The sequence below is a fragment of the Haliaeetus albicilla genome, chromosome W (genome assembly GCF_947461875.1).
Source record: "Haliaeetus albicilla chromosome W, bHalAlb1.1, whole genome shotgun sequence".
Lineage (NCBI taxonomy): Eukaryota > Metazoa > Chordata > Aves > Accipitriformes > Accipitridae > Haliaeetus > Haliaeetus albicilla.
In genome coordinates this window covers 8,538,242-8,562,981 of record NC_091515.1, presented here as the reverse complement: position 1 = coordinate 8,562,981, position 24,740 = coordinate 8,538,242, and positions in this window count along the sequence as shown.

The window sequence follows — 24,740 nt, the reverse complement described above, 5'->3', positions numbered from 1 at the left end:
GAAGTTGGATCATGTTCCATTATTTTTCTATAGCTTGAATTCTTCAAGCTAAAAATAAAATAATAATAATAATAATAATAATAATAATAAAAAAGAACAATCGACCAAAAAATCCTAGACTGCCTCCATTACCTGGCTTGATCTTTCTTTCTGATTTTTCCAGATGTCATTTAGGCATACTTTTTAAGGTGATTAGGCTTTCCCAAGCCAATATTGTTTGGGATACAATATTAAATGAAATGTGTCATAATGAACAATAATGTAACATTATTTTTTACTTACATTAAAATCCATAAGGCAATATGTATGAAATTTATGTAAGCAGGTTATATCTCCTGTTAGGGAAAGTATTTCTTCAGGATACAACAGGAAAATGTCTCTGTCAGAAGTTACGATTGAAAATCCAAAAGACAGGAATTCTTTGCTACACTAGCCCTAGATGTGGGATTTACTTAACCCAGCTGGCCCAGCTGTGTGATATGTGGATACCAATTCTCAGCTGATTTCCCATCTCAGGAGATCCCTGCCTCCATTGGATGCTCCAAAGGGAGGACACTAAAAAAGAAGAACTTACCGTTTCTCACTGACAACCAGGAGGACTTGTGCAATCATTTCAGGGTAGAGGTCCACCTTTTAGACTCTAAATGTTAGAGCAGACATATCTATTCCTAAGTCACATCAGGAGTGCCGGGTTCCTAAATCTGTTAGGTCAGGGATTTGAAAGGGGAAAGCTTGAAAATTGTGGCCTCATATTCCAAGATACAGATTCAATTTCCTTGATTTCCTTCAAACAAGACAACAGATCCTGAATGGAAAAAGAGGTCCTGAATAGGGGAAGGGGGAAAAAAAAAAAAGATTTTTATTTCCTGCAGCTACAAAAGTTTTTCTTGGAATACATCTCATACTTCATATTCCAGATTTCCAATGACTGGTACATCTTCATATTTCAATCACAGTTTAACTAAAAAGTAGACTTTAGGAATGTCTACATGGCTTTCAGCAGAAATTTTAGAATAAATGTGTAGCTTCAAGGTGAATCAAGTTGTTTTGTAGAAAAACCATAGAGGAGTAGAAAGATGCAAATACTGAATTGCTGAATTAAGCAGGCCCAGATGATACATAAACATATTTGAAGTAGATTACTGAAAGAGCATTTCCTTGGTGTTTCAGTAAAATAGGTCTGCAGCATTATTATATTTATTTATGGGCCAGATTTCTTATTGGTGCAAACTGGGATAGTTACATAAATTTTAGTGAACTGAAATCATTACATTTATGTAATTAAATGAGGATCTCATTTTTGGGGGGGATGGATAATTGTTCAGATTAAGGAATATTTTGTGTGGTTTTCTTTTAACCTGAAGGGAAAGGATGAGGATTTGGGATTACCGAGGAAGGCAAAGAAAAGCTAGAAAAGGTTTCATTAGGCTGAAGCAGCAGATAGACCTGCAGGGAAAAACTCAAGACTCGAAACATTGCGAGTGGTGATGACTCAGGGGAGTTACACTAGACTTGGAGCAGTGAGTCTCACAGCACAGTTTGGCCCACGGCCTGGAAAAGAGTCTTCTTGCTGTCTGTCAATGTTCAAACGAATATTCTTCAAACTTAGCACTCTTTTTATAGTGTCTTCCATCTGGGGATCTGTAACATCAAGGTATAAGAGACATCAAAATTTGGCCAGGTAGTTTATAATTCAGGGAAAAGTGCTTCTAGCCTGGTGACACATGCTATGTAATCAATAAATAACCATATTTACAACATCTGTGAAAAGAATTGCCTTATAATTAAGATATAAGTAGAAATATTTCTCATAAGTCAGGTTTAACAGATCAACTGTACCAGTATTAATGATTGAATGTACCTACTTTTTTTTGGGGGGGGGGGAGGGTGGGTGAAGGGGAGAGGGGGGAGGGATAACAGTTAGAAAGTGGCATTTGTGGAATTTCTAGGAGAAATAACCAAGTTCTAGAAATTTCATCCAGTGAAAATTAATACAAGCAAATCAGAGAAATAAACAAAAAACACAGACTAAGAAAAGACAAGGGGAAACATCTTAATTTGCCATAATCTCCCCTTTAGTGAATTTGTCTGCAGATCCTTTGCACAACACAGTGCAATATTTGACCCACTGCTGAAAGTACAGAAGTTCTGCCCACTGTCTCTGGAACACTTTGATCATCTTAAATGACCTGATCCCCAAACCATTGTGTGAGTTTCAACTGATATTATCTTTCCATTTTCATCGACGGAGGAAATTGAGACAGGCCAACTCCTCTCCAAGGACTTCTAAAACTCACCTTTTGTTCCATCTTCTTCCCCTAATTAAGCAAAAACCAATGAAGACAAGAAACAGATGAGAAAAAAAAAAAACAGAACTTCTGTGGCCCCTGGCAACCTTCCTGGAGAAAAGTTCCTGGCTCCAGATCTGGTGCTGAGTTTGACACCCAGCTCGTAAGAAGAGTAAACCAACCAAGAGGTACTTCAGCACCCTCCACAGTTTTCATACAAATGTTCTCACTCATGATTTGTAGCTGGTGTTTGAAGAAGGTCAGCAAACTAAATTGTTCGTCAGGCAAGGGTAGAGAAAAAGGTGAAGGGAAAAATCCTTCCTTGCTCATTCAGGTAGCGAGAAGAAACCATGAAGCATGGGATTAGCATATACCAGGAGACAACCGCCATACCTTCTGCCAGTATCATTTTTCTCATCAAAAAACCCTTGTTGTTCTGACTGTGACAATACTTTGTTGGCCTTTTGTTACATTCTCGTCTGCTTCTGGTTATCCAGTCATTAGCCATCAAACTCTGCTGTCATGAGCCACTACCATGCAATTTTTTGGTTCACTGTGGGTCAAGGATAACAAATATTTTTGATTGCATCTTATTTTCTTGGTGTCTTGGAGGGGGGAAAAACAAACAGTTAATCCATTTCATTTTACTGATCACCATCAGGAGTTCTGGATGGGTAATTTTGTGTCGTTACTCTGTCCCCATCTCATAAAATTTCATTTACTGCCTTTTTAAACAAATGATGACTCCAAATCTATTTGTCACACAATAGCTCTCAAACATGCCAAACAATAACTATTACTATTCTTGGCTTGTTTGATCCAAATGGCATTTGCAGACATTATTCCTCCCCTCTCCTTGATATGACTTGAGCAGAAACCTTTAAATAAATAAAACAAAACCCAGAGCAAACCTTGAAAACAATAAACCAACATCCAAGCCCTGGAAAATAATCACAAAAACAATGGCTGTTACTGTTGTAGGTGGGGAAATCCAATTATGAGATGTCAATATTGTTCTCCTTTCAATTGCTTCAAAAAGATTCATATGTGTATAATTTTTAGGTTGATTTCATTGGCTTTGTCAAAAAGAAACAGAAATTATGTAGCTGAAAGAGGACTTAACCCCCCAAATTCTTCTTGTACATAAACATGCAAATACATGCACGCACATACAAACATACACACACAAACACACACACGCAGAGTGATCGATATCAATTTTCAAATGTACTATTGATTTCACTAGCCCTTAATTTCAAGACAAACAATAGTTTCTTTTGTAATTTCCATGCTGCTGATATAACTGCCATCATTGCTGACCTGTATGTTGTCAAATAATATTGATTGGGTATGAAATGAAGCAAGAAGGGGCTGGCAGCAAGGTGTGTGATGGGAGGGGAGAAGAGTATGGGTGCCTTCTTGTTAACTAAAGGAATAAATAGAAAGGATGCAACAACTTCATAGGTCAAGTAGCTGAGAGGGCTGGATCCTCAGGCTGGGCTTTGATCTCCTTAATGAACTTTGCACCCCTGCACAAACTGTCCTCCCTCCCTGTCCCTCTGTCCCCCCTCTCCCATGGTGGTTTCTCCTATCTAGTCAGACTGTAAACTTGTGAGAGGGGATTTTCAGCCTGAATTCATTAAATGTACTTCTGTATTAAACCATGGAAGAAGGATGTTTTTATGACTAAACCACTAGGGAGTCAGGAGCCCCAGGTTTTCTCTCTGCTCTACCAGTGGCTGATGAATCCAGAAGCATGTTTCCAGACCGCTGACAGTACTGTATGGTCCCTTTGGACGACCTTCATTCTCCAAGGTGGGGCTACAAATTCTTTGTCTGCCTTGTCCATTAAAGAGTACAGGTTTTATGATAAGGGATAGTGATTAAGACACTTCATACAGCTCTGTCCTTGAGCTTCTGGATGTTGCTGGGCTACAGCTATGTTTCTGGAAGCGCTGTAACTGTGACAAGTGCCTAACTGCAGGTGCACAGACCATAGACCAGGAGGGCAGCTCCAGGACAAGATTTCAGAGCTCATTCAAGTGACTAGAGCATTCACCAGGATTGTCAGATCCTTAGATTTACTTTGCAGGACTCCGTCCAGTATCTTGCGCTCTCTAAATCAATATTAAATCCAAAGTATCCTCATAATCGCATCTAAACTTGAAGTTATGGATATTTGAAAGAAGCCTCTGGATCTCACACAGAAAGAAGAATATTCATTCACTTGTCTGGACAACATGCTGACTGGTGTAATTATATTCTACCAGCTCAGATTTCTCCTGCAGTATCTGCTGGCTTTGATATCATTCTTAACTTCCCGTTCTGAGCTGCTTTGTAGTATTGCTGTGTGTTTTAAATCATCTGAATCAGCCATGTATCTGCAGTGATGGTACCACAGCTGACTCATGCATTAGTGTACGTATCTCACCCCTATTAATCTTCCTCCAAGGAAACTGCATAAATAAGATCTTATGACTACATGTTATCCAGAACCTTTCATCCTGAAACATTTTAAGATGTCTTGCTAGGCTGTATGTATATGTACATACGCATATATACATTTATGTATATACACACACAATGAGAGACAGAAGAAAGGCCAGTAATGCAGTGTTTCGATCCAAATTTGGGTCATAGCTGTAAAAGACCCAGCTTCAGGGTATTCTGATACTCTGTGCACTTATTTACACTAACAGTTCACTTAACTGACTTCATTAGGATTCAGAGGAATTTAGATGCAATGTATCAGGTTAATCTATAGCATAGATATGAGCCTATGGGTAAAATCCTAGGCCCCTTTGGAATCAATGTAGAAATTCCCAAAGGACTGAAAACTTCTTTCTGTCTAAGAATCATTCCCTTCGGCATGACAGTGCACCCCTCACTGGAGTGGGAAGCAGCTGCAAAGCTTTAATGAATGAAAAAGAATATAATATCCAGCTAAAACTAGAGTGGGAATTATGAGTAGGCAAATCAACCAGCAGTTACTCAAATTTAAATCTATTGAGGATGCTGGGGTTAATGACTAGTTTATGCACTACATTTCCTTCCTTTAATATTATTTTAATATTGTTGTATTTTATTTTAATTACATTCAATCTTAGTTTTTCTGTTACTTTATAGAGGAAGCACATTCGTGCTTGCTAGTTTGGAAAAAAAAAAAAAAAGCAAGAAGCAAATGTCAAGCTTACATCATCACATGGGATCTAAAGCTCAGTTTAATTCTTGTTAAGACAGATCTAAATTAAAACTACTTTCCTTTCCCAGTGGACCCTTTATTTAAAGATGACAGGTTCCTGAGTATGTGTGTTTGTGAGACTAAATGTTTTACTGAAGGATCATGAACTGAGCCCAAGAGAGAAGTAGTGAATAGTAACAAAAAGATGTAATGGATGGTTTCAGATACTAAGTCTTGTTTGAGTTTCCCACTCTTTTGAAACGCATCTGTCCCTCTTGTTCTGTGGGAGGATGTCTTTTACCTTTCGGTCTGCTTTGGAGAATAGCGAAGTAACTATAAGAATCACACGGGATATGGAGAATGATGGTATGCATGGAAAGAATTTATTGTAGAAGCAACTGGTCAGAAATCTTTAAACTGTGTATTCTGGTGCATGGAAAAGGAAGGCTTGCATAGTTTCAAAAAATCACTACTATATTCTCCAGGGATTTACTTATTTAGCAACAGGGAAAGTGCAAAATATTCTGGAGACCCACAGAGATAAAAATCTCAAATATTAGATCTTGGCTGCTAAAAAAGACTGTTCAAATTTTGTTACGTTTATAGAAATGTGTGCCAGCAAGAACAAAATGGTTAAATAAATAAAGGAAAGATAAAATAGATGTGAATGCAACTGTGAGCATGAGGTTGTTCAAATCTCTAGAAACAACTGACAGCTTGGGAAAGAAAATTCTATGGACAAATTCGTTTTCCCCCACCCCTTAACTTCATGTGGTCGATGAATGGCATTCTTTCACAGTTTTATCAATAGAATGTAATTCTGGCCAGATCAGTCTGTCAACAAGGAACAACATCAAATCATTTTGTTCATATAAATAAATCACTTGCCATTTATTATTTCTTTTCTTTGTTTGTGGATGAAATGGGGCTACTAAAATGCCTTCTGTAGCCCAACATAAGAATGGGGGAAGACGCTTCAAGGTAGACAAAGCACACAGTGCAGGCAAAATTACCATCACACAAAGAACTACAGAATACAAAAGATGCAATAAAGTGAATACAAAAGAACCTTTGATTGTCCAGTGCCTGATTTATAAAATGGATCTGTGGTGAAAGTGATGTTTTGAGGTTCAGGTGTGGAGCTCTTTGGTATAAGCTCAGTGAACACATAAAATCATAACTGTTGTATTGAGAGAGGCAGTTGTCATCACTGGCTAATATGTAAGAAGGTTGGGAATGTCCAGTTCAGTGGACATTCTTAGTTAGATAGTGTCTGCTTTTCATAAAAATGTTTCCAAATTCTCATCCCAAATGTTTCTAGTTTTCTTATGAAAATTCAAAAGTGTGGGGGTGTGTGCGGGGATTGATCAATCGCCTTTTCTGAAAGTTAATTCCCCAAGCTCATCTGCTTCTCAACCATGTGTGGCTCCATCAAGGGAAACACAGGGGTCAGAGCACATCTGTTAGTACTCTCCAACTCCTTAACAGTATTAGCTCTGCGTCCCACAGCAAAGAAATATTTTAGAAGATTAAAACTTGGGATTTTTCCAGCTAACATTGTTTCAAGCTAGAACCTTCCACAGTTAAGTTGATCAAAGTTTACATACTTTCATACACCTATGGGAACATCTTTGTCATGCTCTGGCATGCCACAAGAACGGATGGGTGAGTGTAACTGTCTTTGTCTCCTTGTAGGTCCCCAGAACTGGGTAGGACAATATTGTACAAACTGTGTCTTACATCAAACAAGGACAGGAAATCTGGGACATGTTTTGCTAAATAATAAGCTATATGTCATCACAAAAAAAAAACCCCAACAACCAACCGGTAGATTCATAAGAATAATACTTTCACATCAATAGATAATTCAGGACGAGGACTCACCAGGATGCTTGATATATCACAGCAGAAAAAAAAATAGACCTAGCTGTCTGTAACCCAGGGTATGCACAGGTCTTTGGATGATCCTTGCCCTCATACCAGGAGATCTCAGGTTCTGGGACTCTTCAAAACTAATTCTAGCTTTTTGCAGGGCTCTGGAGCTTCAAAGGATACAATCGCTGGAGCCATGAGCACAGCAGGACATAGCTTTTACATGAAACTGCAGCATGCATTGAGGGTACAGGTTTTAATAAGCTTAAATGAATATGTGAAGAAAGATGAATATTTGAGTTCATGTTCTCGGAGCAGGACGCATGTAAACTAGTTGGTAGATTTAAAGTTGTTGTTCTCACGAAGACAGGTGCCTAATTCTGGGTTGCCAGAATGATTGCCACGTTCTGTTTGGCATTAATAGCCACAAATGCTCTTTCAAGTCTAGCTGAGTTGGTAACTATAAGTTTACCATCACTTCAGTAGTTGGATCACAGTTTAGCTTCCCTCTGTGTTTATAGTGATTTAAATTCAGACCTTCTCAGTTGTGGATGACTGCACTAGCTTCAAGACAATACATTGTTTCATGCATGGAAATGTTATATTTGTGCCCAGAATTTCTCAGAGGTGTTCATGAATGAGCTGAAAAAGTCCAATGATCTGAGAAAGCTTCAGGCCAGTCTTTTCATTTTATGTAGGCTGGCAAAGAAGAGACATTAATGAAAATCCCTCAGTAAACGGTAGTTCCACTGCCCTTTTCGGTACCTTCTTAGCCCCTTCAATATTTAAAAAAATCGGTACAAAATGAAACGGTTTCTAGCTGAGGACCTGAGCTCAAGCCTGTTCAGAGTGCCCAAAGCCACTGCGGTTGGGCTATAGTCCTAGGAGATAAGCGTAGGACATATTCTTAACTTATGGGTCTAAGTGTTGTATGACAGTGAGTTTGGACCCAGGTGACTTAAGTGATAACTGGGCAAAGACTAACCACAAACTCCTTTCATTAATCTAACTCTGCATCAAGCAGCTGACCATTGAGTGCTGGAGGCTCTTAGCCTGAACTAGCTGTCCCTTAGACAAGAGCAAATATATCATTTGCCTGCAACCTGGCTGCTGCTCTGGAAGAGAGCCAGAGTGGGATGGGGAAGAGCAAATGATCCAGCCACTAAGTCAGGCAGGGTGTCTTTCACTCTGGGTAGATTGGAAGGCTGTGCTCCCAGGGCAGAGGCCCTAGGGAAGGATAATGCTTCCCTGTTCCCGTCTTTCTGTCTCTAGATTTCTTGGTTTTATTTCTTCCTCTCATTTTCCACACTCCCCCATGACTGTTGGCAGGTCTAGTCCATGTGAAAACAAACTGTAAATGCCTTAGAGTTTGTTCATTTTTGTTGTTGTTTTGTTTTGTTGTTGCTTTTCTTCCTCAAGTCCCCAAAGAAACATCAAAGTACAAAGGAAAGAAAGCAATACTGAGAATAAGAGTAAAAGCCAAACAAAAAGACAGAGGGGAAAAAAAAAAAAAGAAAAAGAAAAGAAGCTAGTGATGGCCCTGGGGAACTTTCTTCAAGGGAGTTAGACTTCCTTCAGAGAAAGTTTAGATATATGTTTGTTTGTTTGCATTTTCAAATTGGGGCTCTTTGTGCAGATTCAGAGGAGAAGAACAAAAGCAATGCAAATTTCAGGGGAGGTGTTTAGTGCGGCAGGCTGCTGGCAGGGCCACCTGGCTACTGCAAGCAGCCCATTGCCCGCTGTGCTCACCTGCTTAAATATTAACAACGAGGGGGGAGGCAGAAATGTATCAATTAAACATCAGGAGTGTCTGAGCAGGGAGATGGATTGTTTTCGTGACACAATGCAGGCAGTCGCGTACCCTGGCTTCTGCTCCTGGCTGCTTAACCCTCCGAATGTTCACCCGTGTTAACATGTCTTCCCTCCCTCCCCACCCTTCCCTATGAGGACATGCTTACAACACATAAAGGGAACAACGTTCGTTTTCCAAAAGTGAGGAATAGCGATTCAATATTAGGTGTCCTGGTTTTGGCTGGGATAGAGTTAACTTTCTTCCTAATAGCTGGTATAGTGCTACGTTTTGGGTTCAGTATGAGAAGAATGTTGGTTAGTACACTGATGTTTTCAGCTGTTGCTGAGTAGTGTTTAGACTAAGTAAAGGATTTTTCAGCTTCTCATGCCCAGCCAGCAAGAAGGCTGGAGAGGCACAAGAAGTTGGGAGGGGACACAGCCAGGGTACCTGACCCAAACTGGCCAAAGGACTATTCCATACCATATGGTGTCGTGCCCCGTATATAAACTGAGGGCAGTTGGCCTGGGGGGGATCACTGTTTGTGAACTAACTGGACATGAGTCTGCAAGTGGGGAGCAATTGCATTGTGCATCACTTGTTTTGTATATTCCAATGTTTTTATTATTATTATTGTCATTTTATTATTGTTATCATTATTAGTTTCTTCCTTTCTGTCCTATTAAACTGTTTTTATCTCAGTCCACAAGTTTTCTCACTTCTACCCTTCTGATTCTCTCCCCCATCCCACTGGGCGGGGGGAAGTGAGTGAGTGGCTGCCTGGTGCTTAGTTACTGGCTGGGGTTAAACCACGACATTAGGCCAGAAGCAGACTTGAGTTGATTGCAGCTCCAGACCAGAACCTGGCTCCTTTCTTTTACAGGGTCTCCACCTGAGCTGTCAGGTGTTTTGCACAAAGTAGAAGAGACACACAAAATAAGTCTTCATGAGTGCAAATTAAACAACCTGATAGTTGCTGAGGATCCTGCCTTCATTGTGTGGCAAAGGAAACCTGTGCCAAAGCCAGGAGGTAACCTCTGATCAGTCAGAACTGGAAGACTTTTTTCTACCTATTACTTACAATAATAACATACTGGATCAGAGTTATGATCCATCAGCCCCAAATTCTGAGTGCTGCCAATAATGGATGCCTAGGGGTAGGTGTAAGAAAAGAATATATATATATATATACACACACACACACTTATTCTTTTGTTACAAATATTTTTTTCTTATATATATATAAACACACACTTATTGTTTTCTTATGTTCTGAATGTAAAGTGTTTTCTATGTATTTAGTAACTCTTAATTGATTTATTTTCTATGAACTTGCTTTTTCTTGAATGCGTGTGAACTTCTGACTTCCATGACACCCTGTGACAAGGAGCTCCTCCATTTAACTGTTCTAATTACACAGCTTAGTTTAGCTGTTATGTGTTAGATAACACATAGAGAAACCTGTGATCAGCTAACACAAGCACTTTAGGTAGTTGTACGCCTCCACCATATTCATATTGCCACATACATCAGGTTTTGAAAAATCTGGTTGTGGGAGGTTACTCCAAACTGTGGCACATTTGGTAAATGGTCTTAAAAAGAGGATAGCCTGGAAAGTCTAAAGCAAAGGAAGTTTGTACACAGTGATCTGGATGGGTGATTGCTTGCCGTCACATGCAGTGCCACTCGAGCAGTGGGAAACATGCTTTCACCTACACAGATTCACTGATAAGCTCAGCAGTCATTATAGAAGATGGCCTGGTGGTCTTAATTTCCAAAAAATCCTTTCAATTCTTATTAGTACCTTAGTTTTGTACTGGCCTCATTTTGGTTTGCATTTAAAGAGACTTAAACTAGAACATTTTTACCTCTTCAGCTGGGCCATTTAAAATACTTGCTGATAGTTCAAATCTGCAGATAATTTACTCTCCCAGTATTTCTAAGAACTAATTACCTGTGTGTATAAAATGATGAAATCTCATTATATTTTCTTTAAAAAACCCACCATGCATTTCATTACATTATCCAATTACTGCTGTGCTTGTACAGTATTATGTTACTGCCCGATCACAGGCTATTTACTGTACAGATGTGTTACTTTAATTAAACAAATGCAACTAGTCATACAGAGCAATGTTTATTTGGAACAAAATTCTCAAGCACTGGCCATTGATCCTGACTTGAGTTTAATGAGTGAAGGGTGAATTCAAGGCTTAGTTTTACAGAAAGATTGGTCTTTCAGTTTTCATAAACTTTTTAGCAGCAGTGATTGCTTGGAGTTTCTTCAAATCAAAGCCAACAGTCTAAAGCCAGATAAAAAATTTTTGCCCCGAGGTAAAGTCTAGAATAATGTATTTAAAATTATCATTATTATTTTTCTATTAGCAGTGGTGAAAATAGATGAAGTAAGGATGAATGAAAACACAAAGCAGGGACATCCAAACAGAGAAGATGAAAAACAATTGGAAAGGAGAAAGGGAGCAAAGAATGACAAAATTGGTTGCTCAAGGACCTTCACTAAGTCAGTTACATTGGAGGTGGACCTCAGTTCTCTAGAGGCCCGGAGTAGTGTTTTACCCTCTTGACCAAGCTAAAAACTTACAATAATCACACAGGACCAGCTCATCAACTGGGGGAAAAAAACCCATACTGCTGACTTCCAGGAGGATTCTCTGTTTCAAAACAGCTGAGAAATTGGACAATAATATGTATTTGCAAAGAAAAAATATAAAGTTTTTTAAAGTTATTGATTAAACAGTGCCACTTCTTTTCCCCTTGCAGGCTGATATCTTGGTCTTGTAGCTAGTCTTCTGCTGAAGGAGAAATCAATGACTCCATGTAAGGATTCAGCTTGTGTAATGCATTAATATTATATATGTTAATTGTTTAACAGAACCGATCAAATCAGAATTTGGACTATCGCACTTTCAGAAACTTCAACCCTCTTCCCTGTACACAGTTCTGTGTTAAGTTAGAAAAGCTATGATGGAGAAAACCCTTCCTGAGCTGTTTGCCACAGCTCCCCACAAAGGAACTGCAGCAAAGATCTAAGGATGATGCAGCATTTCTAAAAAGAGAAACTTGCCACTACTCCAGTGGTGTTGGCAACTCCTGAGGCTGTGTGTGAGTGCCATCTGCTGACCCCTGCCATGGGAAAACAAAGCAAAACCCATTGGTCTCCTCACTGTTCCTTTGGGTCTGCAAATGCTCCCCACCACATTGAGAGCAAACCTGTTACCCTTCCCCATAACGTGATACATTTTCTAAGGCAGCTGCTTTCCCAGTTATTCCCACCTATTAAGACCTCACAACTATACAATCATGCACCCACTCTATGCTGCAATTGCTTTTTAATCTAAAAGTCTATTCCAACACCCAACCTCTTCTTACTGTCTTGACATGAGCCTGAAGATTTCTTTAGCTCCTATGAACACAATGTCTCCTAGAGCTTCCTGCAGCTAGGGTATACCTTCCTAGTACCACGTCTTCTCTTTGCCAATTTGGAAACAATTTAGCACGGTGGGACACCAAAATCTATGCATCTTTTAAATTTTGCTTATATAATATATGAATGATGTTACAGTAATAAATGCTTCAACCTGGGATTGAACTACGTGTTCTGTATGTTCTAGCTTTGCCACAGGTTGCTTGTGTGACATGGGGCTTGTCACTGAATCATCCAGTGACTCAGGTCTCTGTCTGTAGAAGGGGGATAAGAATATTTCCTCTATTTGCCTGATCTGGGAGGACTGTGAACTCATTAAGGCAAGCACTATTTCTTTTTATGCATTTCTTACAGAATCTGCCACAGCATGTTCCTTCTGGCATTGTGAGGACTGCACAACCGCAGTACGTACAAAAATATGGTAACATTAATTTAAAACTCTTTTGAGGACTCGCATAATGCTGGTTTTGGATTTTTTCTTTTTTTTTTTGGAAGTCGTCTTCACAGGGGAAATTTCACTCAGAAAGAACAATAGAGACTAAATTAAACTGCAAGACCATCGGGAGAGATTCAACCATTTTGAGTAACAGTATTGATATCTATATGCATGATCTAGCTACAGTGGTACAGGATCGGCAAATCAGGAAAACCAGAAAAATCGTCCTAACTTACAGAAGCAGTAGCATCCGACCTTGCTCACAGTCTTTACTTGTCAGAGAAAATATTCCTCGTTCAGATTACCTTAATTTTTGGATCATCCAGAACCTTCCCCAGAAAGCTTAGTGTCTAAACCAGAGCAGGGGTTTGCTAGCCTTGTTCCACAGACAGGAGGTAAAGGCCAGAGAATTGAAAGCACATGTCCAAGAGCGCAAATACAGTCATGCTGCCAAGAACGGGAATTGAACCCAGACCTTCCCCGGATTACACTGCAAAAGGACACACACGCACTCTGAGCCGGCGGTATTTACATCTGTTGGTCCTCTAATACCATGTGATTGTGTTTGCACAGAGCTGAGCCCAGGTGAATAGGCTGTGCCTCTTGGCTGGGCTCAGAGGCTCAGGCATGCTGACACACGACGTGTATTTATACAGGTTTTTAGTTGGCCCAGAATATATGCAGCAAGAGCACTTGCCGCAGCCCTCGGCGTACAGCATCAGTGCATCCCAACTCTTAAACTTTGGCCACAAGAACAGCTTTTAAGAATTTGCTTCTTTACTGTAGTCAAAGAATGCATTTCTTCCTAAAAGCCACAGAACAAAGTGATAAAGGAAAAAACCAAACCTCCCTCCCCACCACCTCCAAACAGCAACAAATTCCCACCTCTGTAGGCGCCACATTTTCAGCCTTTAAATAAATAACAACAGCAAGGCCAACCTTTCTATCTCCCCTATGCAAGAGGAGAAACATTCTGGCTTTGCCACATGTCCTGTAATTATGGGTCGAACCCCTGTTCACAGGGGTATCGATCTGCTGCTAGCTGAGTCTAACTCATTAGGTATTCCTTCATTGTTTCCTATGCAAATTAAGTTAATGAGAATTAGGAACATAATGGAGCCCATTCACCGTTCTAGTTGGTGGAAAATGGGTTTGACTACCAATTTTCCATTACAGCTGTTTTGTAATTACTCTGGAGCACTCTGCATTCTAATGGAGATCCTGAGCTGATCTGACAGTCACTTAGCTTTTTTTTCCCTCCCTCCTCTCTCCCATCTTCTCCTTCTTCCCAGAAAAATATAACATTTTTCCATTAAAGCTCTGGAGTTTGATTTCTACTGCAGTTAAAAAAAAAAAGAAACTAGAACAAAATCTCCTTTCCTTTTTTTTTTTCCCTGGGATAGCTTGCCCCTTTCTTTTTCCCGAACTCTGACTTGGGGGTTGCACTGCTTTTAATGCTGGGGTTAGTTTGCCCTGGAAAAAAAACAAAGGAAAATTAAACCAAAAGCATCATGGATTTTATTCCTTTTCACCCTGGTTTCTGAAGGAAATGAGGCTTATGGTCAAAGAGCGCACGTGCCTCTGCCTATTTGTCTGTCTGTCTCACTTTACAGACTGATTAGCTCATTTCAATCAAATTTAGCTGAGGGTTGGAGATGTCAAGGATATTAAATTACTACAAGCTTCAGAGAAGAGGCATCTCAGTGGCAGAGAAACGCTCTATGAGCATGGCCGTTAAAGGCAGGCTGCAGCGTAAGCCCACTCTGACAGAAAAGAACCCACAGAGAAGGCAGCGGGTTTGAACATCTCAGCCACAGGATCTGGGTTTGCACCTTCCCTGACACAGCACAGTCTAGCCACGAGACACAAAGCCAGCGAAAACCAGGCTTCATTAGTTCCACTGAGCACAGAATGAGTTGTTTTTAAGCCATTGAGTCTCAAAGTACATTTAAAGCTGCAACAGAAGTTGAAGGCTTCAAGCCTTGGAAACTACTCTCAGCTATTTCTTTACAGAATGCATATTATTAATCATGTTAATTACAACAGTGCCTGTGGGCCAATCAGGTATGGGGCTCCACTGTGCAATTAGACACTGAATAAACACCGAATAGTAGCTGGTCCTAGCCCTGGAGATCTTAGTCTTATCAGACAAGTCACATATGAGGATGGGGAGAGGTTGGAAAACGTGGAGTTGGATGTGGCAGCGGTGGCGTCCCCAGCAAAGTTGTATCTCATCTGTGTTGAGGATGGGGGTAGCTACCCTCAACTCAGATCCTTCCTTTCATCATACAGGACATTAGTATGCTGGAAACATTCTGCATATTGGATGGTGAAGTTCCTTTTACTTTTCTGCTTCAGAAGAGAGTGGCTGGGGTGTGACCCTGAAATAAAATGAGTATAATTCTGAAGGATGATATAGTAAGGTGCCTTCCTATAGTTCTTCCATGAAGAAATGAAAGTTACTAACACCAAAAATATTTTTGCTATTAATAATAAACATAATTTTTGTGGCCAAAGATGATAAGAGACCTTGGAATGGTCTGACATGCTGCTGTGCTCAGAACAACGGAGATGGTTGCTCTTGCACAGTTCTTATGAATTGCCTTTTTGGGCTTCACCTCAACTTTAGGGCCCTCCTGGAGTTCAATAAGGTAACTTGAAGGATTAACAGCTACTGATTCAGGGTCCACAGGCCACCTTGCAAAGAAAAAGCCCAAATTTTTTAGAGTGTTTACCATTCCTTACTTCTTTTGAAAAGATGGACATATCCGATCGCACATGGTTTCATTTCTGACTCCAGTTAGGGCAAGATGCACAGCAGACTTGTTTGTAGTAAACAGAAAAATTCCCAATTAATGACAGTAGGATGAGACTGAGGGTCAAGAAAGGCCAATGGCTACATGGAAGAAGGCAACGGGAATACAGCTGGATACCTCTATACAAGGCCAAATGCACACAAAGTACGTTATATTGTTTGGATTACAAGGGAGGTTTAATTGAAACGCACAAACCAAAAGGTCAAATTCATGTAAAATTTAAAGGCCATTTTTATTATTTGACATGGAACAAATTGTAACTTTATATTGCCTTTAGATGCAATTTTGTTCAATGAAATTAGATTAAGCTAAAATAAAACACGCCCTTTAAAGTGTTAAGATGAAATATTAGAACTTATTATGGGCGGAAAGAGATTTTGATTTCTCTAATAAATACCGAGGAAAATATTTGGTGGAAAGTACAGCCACCTAATTTGCATTAATACAAATGAGAACTATTAAGTTTAGCTGATTAGCATATTCATATGTACTGTAGGCACCACATATTCAAAATAGACTCTGATTACTAACCTAAAGTACTACATTTAAAAGCAGAACCTTTGAAACTCAGAATGCACCATTCATTATATTTGGAACACGATGCAAAAGGAAGGCTTTTACAAAGAAAATTAAGTGGATCACCTTTACTTTATAGTCACAAAAAACTCAGAGTTTGAAGAACTTTAAAAATGTCAAAAAGAAACATATATGAGGTAATGCTGACTGTTTTGGGAATGTTTCACTTTAAAAGGAAAAACAAAATGAAAGAGAACATTGTCAGGTGAAAAGAAAATCACAAATACAATAGAGACATGGTCTCGGCATGGCATCTGGACATCAAGGGATTTTATCCTGAGAACATTGTAAGATTATGGGAAAATTATTATCCCTGTTTTCACATGAGAGGCAGGGTAATTGAAATGACTGCCTAAAACCACAGAGGAAGATTTGGGCTCAGATAAAATTCAAATATGTATATATATTTTATTGGGTTTACATCTGCATTTTATGCCTTATTGATATCTTCCTCTCACTAGACATTTTCTTCCATTTATCATAACATGCACCACTCAGTCTAGCAAACCACTGTGCCACATATTTTCAACTATCTGAACTAGCAGGACTATCTGAATAGTTCCACTGACTTCACTAAAACTAGCTATGTTTAATGCTCTCACACATCCTAAATAGTTTCATGCATCGCGGTATAAAATACTGGCAATTTCAATCCATCAATGACTCTTCTAATTTGATCTTTGTTAAGTGTAATATATAAAAAAAATTATTGTTTTCATTCTTTGGATATTTTAGCTTAGGTAGCTTCTATTTATCTTATTGTTTGACTACCTTCTTTTCTTCCAGGAGTTGGAGGATTTAAAGAGCCCTCCATCCTTGCCCTATCATGAAGAAGTACAAGGGGAAAGCTGCTGCTGTGATCTATCCAGACCCTTAAGGAAAAAGACAGATGGAAAAAGTATTTTTTTTTCTTTCTTTTTTCCTCTAATCACACTTAATGCCAGTGTTGAGCTGGCATGGCTATTTAAAAACAGCCACGCAAATTCCTTGAAAAGCATGGGATGCTGATGCTGTATTCTCTGTTTTAAGTTTTCCTTGTAAAGAACTGAATAACTCTACTGGGCTTTCATCAGTGAAAGTATTTTACAAATTAACAAGAGGCTTTAGGTACCATAACAGACCTTTCTAATTAAGCATGTAGAACTTAACAATAGGAAGGTCCATTCAATAGTGAGCTTGTCATATTGGCATACCAGTCACAAAGTGGAGTTTCAGATCTGATTGCCCTCATGAAATCCTAGGCTTGTTTTAAACCTGTGATTTTAATAGGAGCTTGGAGCTTTTTTCCTTACTTTTTTATTATTATTTTATAAGGCAATCATTTCGGCATTCAATTCCCCATCATCACTGTTTTTCGTTTGTTTGTTTTTTGATTAACAAGAAAAGTGAAGCAATTTTCACAAGGCTACTATGGACACATTCAGCCACTGAGATAAGATACACCATCAGAGATTTAACCCTCAGATTTGTATTTTCGTCTCCCTCTTTACAGTAGTTATATTCAAATTTGGCAGTTTCTAGCCAAAAGATTAGACCTCCAGCTGTCATAGCAAATTTAACTCTAATAGGATCTTAGGCAAAAATAACTACAGCAACAGCAACAAATTGTGCACTAGTGAATTTTCATGGTTCCACTTCTCCGCCCAACATTTCTGGAAACTGGATAAACTGCCGATATAGAATGTGAGAGCGAATCACTGAAAAGTGCTTCAGAGAAGTCCTTCTTGGGCAAATCCTATCCCAGATAAGGGAATAAGAATTCACACTAAGAGAATTTCAATGAAAACCATAACACCAAGATGTATCCAACACAGCAGTTGATGCTAAATCTGCCAGTGGAAAGGAAAAAAAAAAAAAAATCCATTGGTAAATGTATATTAGACTGGATGTAGCTAAAAACCTACATAGATGGATATGATAAACAAATTAGACAAAATGAAAGGGAACTGAGTGTATACTGAACCCATCTTCATAATATTTGTGCACCTCAATCTCAGGCACCCATCCTCACAACATCTCACAGGTATAATCATCCTTATTTTGCATACACTGAAGCCCAGAAAAACATCCTGTATTCAGGCCTCCAGGCTTAAACAGTGCCTGCCTTCCCTTCAGTAGAATTAAAGCTAGCATTACCAGCACAGATTCTCTAAAATAGAAGAAAAGGTCCAAACCCCGGAAACTAGAAGAAGCTAAACATTAAGTAGGAAAACTTTTTGCTATGGAGACCTCAATGGGAGTTGTAGGTGTGCAGCATCTTCGAGTATTTAACCTATCACTTTCAAAACAGGCAGCGTGAAGCTTATTTTCTCCTGTCCTCAATCACCCAGAGTGTGCTTTGTTAAGAACACTACATTCAGAGCAAAAGATGGTTTTGGATTTCATACTCAAAAGGTGTAACTTGAATTCCTGAGCTAATTGAATTAGATGAATGATTTTCCCCTGGACCTTACTGGGATCAAAACTTGTCATTTTTCATTTCCATTAATGAGATACCACAGATATACACTGGCACCAATTCCAGCAAGAATGAAAGTGGAAAGAAAAGCAAATGGTCAGACTATTCTTTTTAAACTTAAACTCTGAAGGCTGTCAGGGAACTTTTCTTTTCCTGTCTTACTACTGCAGATTTTCTTGCTCCTTTCTCTAAATACTCCACCATTCATCAGAGAAGGAAGAGTCCATATGAAGAAACACAGATTATTATGGCAGCCTTTACAAAAGCCCCCAAACTTCTTGTTTTCCAATTCTTTCTTGTACAGAGTAGGACAGACCTAGGTGTGACCATATTTAACAAAACTGAACCTATAAATCTTCATTAATTTTCAGCACTTTCCCAGCAGAGCAGAAAGTTTCCCAGCACAGCAGAAAGTTTCCCAGGAGAAGCTAAAGAGGGCTAAAGCTTCAGATCAAAGGCAAAAAAACTGTTTTTGTTAGGGGGGAAAAAAAAAAAAAGGAAAAGTGCATTTGAAAATATAACTTCAATGGAGCCCCTGGGAAAGAAAACAGTTGGGGTTTGGTATTTTCTTTTTCTGCTTTTTAGGGTTTTCTAAAGGGAAAATAAATCATAATAGAGGATTTGGAGAAATTATTTGGAACAAAATGCAAAGACCTGCTGAATGTACAGTATGAGTGCAAGAAATAAAGTGGCACTTTGAAGTAGATTGGCACTGGACCAAGAAGCTAGGAGAGTTTTTGTCTTATATAGCACTAGCACACTCTCTGAGCAGGAGTAAGTAGTACTGTGAGTTGCCTTTAAAGGCCATACTTGGAGGAGTGCAGTTCCATACTGGAGCAGATATGATGCCAGTGGACAAAATCACACTGATTCTTCAAGACAGAAGCTCTCTAGACTGAACTCATTGGAATACTTCAGTGATTAAAACCAGCATGTCCAGCCTGAGTTATAAGGGGGGTTGTCTTCCTAGGATCTGTCTCACATGTGGAGAAGGCAGAGTGAGGCTACGTATTTCCGACAGGATCTTGTTACTGTTTTCTACAAGCATTGCTCATGAAGGATGACAATGTATTTCAAGTATTATTAAAGATTTGACTTCCCTTCCCTATGTGAACTGGAGAAAGCAAAGTACTCCTCTGACCACCATTACTGCTACTATTCCCTCCTCCTTCTCCAAGTTGAGTAAATATTCCTCCTACCGTATCCTTTGTGGTTATTACCTTGTGATTAGAAATGGAAGACAGCAGCTTCACTGGGAATCAGGCTTGCACTTTAGTCACTAGCAACACTGCCCGTCATTATCCCTTTGCTGGGAACCACCTTTAGGACATGAGAGAGAGACAGTATTCCCTGTCTCTCTCACCCACTATTAGATATTCACCCGTACAAAGTCAGGATGCGTCTATTACCAGTGGCATGACCTGGTTCTGCTAGAGGTTTGATTTTTCTGCAGCCAGAAGCTTTCAAAGAAATCTCTAGCATTAATTTGTTTGTGTTAGACCCTTGAGCAATGACAGTGTTTGGACCTTGGGCTGAAATGAGCAAATCCCTTTTTAAAAAAATATTAGAGACAAAATTAAGAATAGGACCATAAAGCCACAGCGTGTAGCTACAGGGCAGGTTAGTGCCCCTCTTTTAAACTAAGGCTCTGTCGCATTCAAGAGTACAAGAATATACTAAATAAAGCCACCAAAAAGTAAAGTAAATTGGCACTGTGTAGTCCTCTCTGTGTAGAAGTCCGATGAAAGCCGGGAACCAAGCAGTCTGTCTCTAGGTCCATGAGATTCATGACTTTGAGAAACAGCATGTAAAATATATCACATAATGTCCTCCAGAGGAACATTTAAGTGTCCAACTCTATTTTCTGCCTAGGGCTGCTTGGAAGCATTAAATAACATTCCTTCAGTTTTGGGGGCTTTAAAGAACTTCCAGGTTATACTTTCTGAAACTCAGCAAGACAGATGTACCAAACAGTTGTTTCATGATGGTATCCAACTCTCTTAGTCCTTTGGCAAGAAAATTCCTTCCTTCCTCTCAAAATAGTATTAACTACAATACCTCCTATCCAGAAGTTGCACTGCTTATAGTCAGTCAGCTCTCCAATACAAGTGAGAGTTGGTTTTACTATATTCAGTCTGAACTTATTTTTAAGCCACACAGGCTTAGGCAAAACAGAAAAAAAAGATCTAATTCACCAGGAGATTGCCACTTAGTTTTGGATCTTGTCAGCAGTTATAAGTGGAGGTGCATCAGCATAACTGCGCAAATATTGATTCACTTTTTCTGTCTGTGGTACTTAAAAAAAGAAGACATACAGCATAAACTAGGCCAGATCTTCAGTTAGGGGAAACTGTCACAGATGTATGGAAGAAAATAGAACTACCCTTGTTTACATCAGCGAAAGGCCTGGCTAATGATAAATGCAGAGAAAAAGCTGAACAAAAATCTCAGATATTTGCATCTATTTACATATATATACGTGTACACCTAGACATTGCTTATTGAGTTTATAAAGTTGAGCACTCAGGCATTAGTAAACATCAGAAATAAGGTTGCCGGTGCTATTTGCCTTTTCTCTCATTGTGGCTGTTGATTATGAAGCCACTTTTAATTACATGAAGACATGTTGTTCACTCCATGGGTGTCCTGCCTCATTCAACACTCAGGTTGAATAGGCCTCATTTTGTACATAATGATCCTGTACGTGCTTTCCCACCGTTGATTACCAACCATGGGATTCACCTCACCTCCTTACAGAGATCCCACAAGTAGATGTTTATGTCTAAGCCAGCTGCTCCAGGCTCCCCCTCTAAACAGGGGGAAGAAAGAGGCATTTTAAGAGCTGACCCATTTTAAATGTGTGCTTTAGAGTGAAATGAATCACCCCCTAAGGAGAAGCACTTCTCTCCCTTGACTATAAAGAGACTTTGACTAGCTCAGATAGAGCCCTCTGCACTGTTGAAGCATCCCAATGCATGTGACCCCAGCTGTTATCTAGCACATAGTCTTTAAACCCTGTTCCAAACGAAGAGATATGATCAGCCCTATGGGTAATCTGGTGGTCCCTGTAACACCACCTGAATGATTCCTGTAACACATTCACACTGTAGGCGAAAGGGTTCCAGTCACCCAGCTTCCAGCACTAGTGTTTGCTAGCACAGCTATCGAGCCCATCTAACCTCATGCCATCGATAATCAATGGAAGGAGAGAGTCCTCTCCAGAGAAAAAATCTCCACCGGCTCATGAGAGAGGGTACGGGGATGTATTCTGTGCTTAAAGTTGAGTGAACTGAATAAGTCTTTCACCCAGGACTTCCTTTTTTAGACTACTTCATGTAACGTTTTACATGCTGAGTGCACAGTCGCTCTTCCCTTTCATTACTGCTGTGACCCAGCACACACCTTCACAAATCAGAGCCCAGAGCCTGAAGTCAGGCACCAGAAGATGAGGAAGAAGCCATTAGTGACCACAGCTGAGAAGTTCAGATCTTCATTTGCAGCACACACAAAGTATAATCCTGATCTCTAAAACAGGTCAGCGTCTTGTCTTTTAACTCCATATGTCCTTTTACAACAGATGAGAATGAGATTTTTTTTTTTTATTTCACAATCTTGTCTAACCATCAGGATATATCCATCCTTTTGAACAGAATGAAGCAGAGATGTTTAAGGCCTCAAACCAAAGAAAAATTCTCTCCCTTGGCCTTCTTATGACATCCATGCAGACTTTTTAAGCTAAAAAAAACTGATAAAAAGAATGCCAACTTCCCTTCTTGATCTGTCAGGTATGGCATAAGCAGACCTGTAGCCCCTGTAATGCTGTCAACCTGTTGGTTTTCTCTTTTGCCCACAGGCTCAGACTGTCCCAGCCTGAAGCTTACAGCTGAGGGAGAGCAAGTGTCTGAGAAGACTGGACCTAAGGTGAATGCAGCACAAACTCAGACACAAGTAGAAATGACAATATAGTTGTATCCTCCATGTTCTGGCAGCTTTTTTTTTGTGTGTGTCCGTGTGTGTCCCTGTCTTCCGTTTCCTCTGCATTCTTACAGTATCTTTTACAACTCACATCCCCTATCATTTGTTTCATTTGTTTTCTTCAGCCATGTTAAAGCTTTAGTGACGTTCGTCTGCCTCATTCCTGGTCCCAGTCCATAGAAAGGGATGCCTTGCCCTATCAGTTCCAAATCCCCATCCACTTGGTATTCAAAAGTTGGTTCAGGTTTATCCCATTCATTCTGTTTGCCAAAACATATCATGTTCCTGTTCCCATGTAATACATAAAACCTGATGTTTTCAAAAGCGTGTGAATTTGCCACATTGGGGAATTTTTTGCTGTCCAGAAGAAGATCCATCACTGTTATGGGGATGTTTTGGCCATGCTTTTACCAAAGCAGGGAAGCATTTAATCTTTTCCAAAACAGATCAACTCATCATTCAGGAAATAAAAAAGCATGCGGTATTTTTGTTTCCTATCTTCATCCATGGAATAATGAACCATGTTGGCTGGGTTCAAAAAAGGAGAAGAAAAACCACACAGATCTCACCCACAACTGGAGGCAACCACACTGCTGGGACAATTACAGTTACAGAGGCTTAAGTTTAGCACTTATTGTTAGGTTATATGATAAAAACTCATTTGCACACCCACACAGGAGCACGGAGAGAAAATAGCAGGTGGGGGAACCCAAATAATACACTGCCAGGTTACTTCCATGCCCATCACAGGGACCATCAACCCATCAAAGGCTCACGTCCACAAGCCCAGAGGAGCACAGGGGTACAATGCCAGACGGGGACACAAGTCAAGGACTCCCAAGAAACAAACACCCTGTCTGCTCCCCCCACCCCCCCCCCCCGACCCCAAGCTGTCCAGCAAAGCCTTCACCCCACTCTACAAGTATGACACCCATCACCACGAACCATCAGGAGCAGTTCTTGAGATCACCTTTCGGATGAAGGTGGAGTTCTTGCCCAGCAGTGTGGGACATGTTACAGAATGCAGACGAAAAATTTTTTGGGATTGCACTGGGTTTATTATGGGATATTTAGGGGAGGAACCAAAGGAAGGAAAAAGGAAGGATTTAGGTGATCTGGGAAGGAACAAGTGCAGGAAAATAGAGGGATAAAAGTCTAAAAATGGCTGGTCACATGTAACTAATTTGCTGGTCAGTACACTTGTCTGGCTGTGCCCGGCACCTGCAGCATGATGTGTCCTGTTGTCTTGTTAAATTCCTTTCTCTTTCCTGGGTGAAGGCCGTCTGTTCTGTGTGCCCATGTGTGTATGGGCTCTGAGTCCAGCAACCGGAGTCAGACCACTGGAGGCCCCCTCTGTCAGTTGGACAGCAACTGGAGCAAGCGTGGGTGTGCGAGTGGGGTGGTGAATGCCAAACGCTCAACCTGGATGGGACGGTGAGTAGGTGACGTTGCACAGGGGGGGTCGGCTATGGGACCAGGGGAATCCCAGCCAGTTCTGTGTGTGAGATGGTTTGTATCAGTACATAGAGTAGGGCTGTGGCTCATATGTCCAGGTGCCAGCAGTTGGGGAGACTGGGATCCAGGGACAGCTACTGGGCAGATTGAGTGTCTGAGGCCAGTTGCTGGAGAGATCTACCCTGTACATATACGTACGTATACACACACATATGTTCTCACTAGTGAACCTCCCTTCTTCTCAGGCAGAGAGGGGAGCAGCATGAGGCTGTTGGTGCTGTCTGTGTTTGAGTGAGTGCTCTGAGTCTCTGCCTGTGATCTGTGTGGCCAGACAGATATATATATATACACATATTTATATATATGTGGTGTATGTGTGTGCTCTGTGTGCGTGTGCCCACTAGGAATACATCCTCATCCTTGCTACTGGCTGGACTAGGGGATGAGGA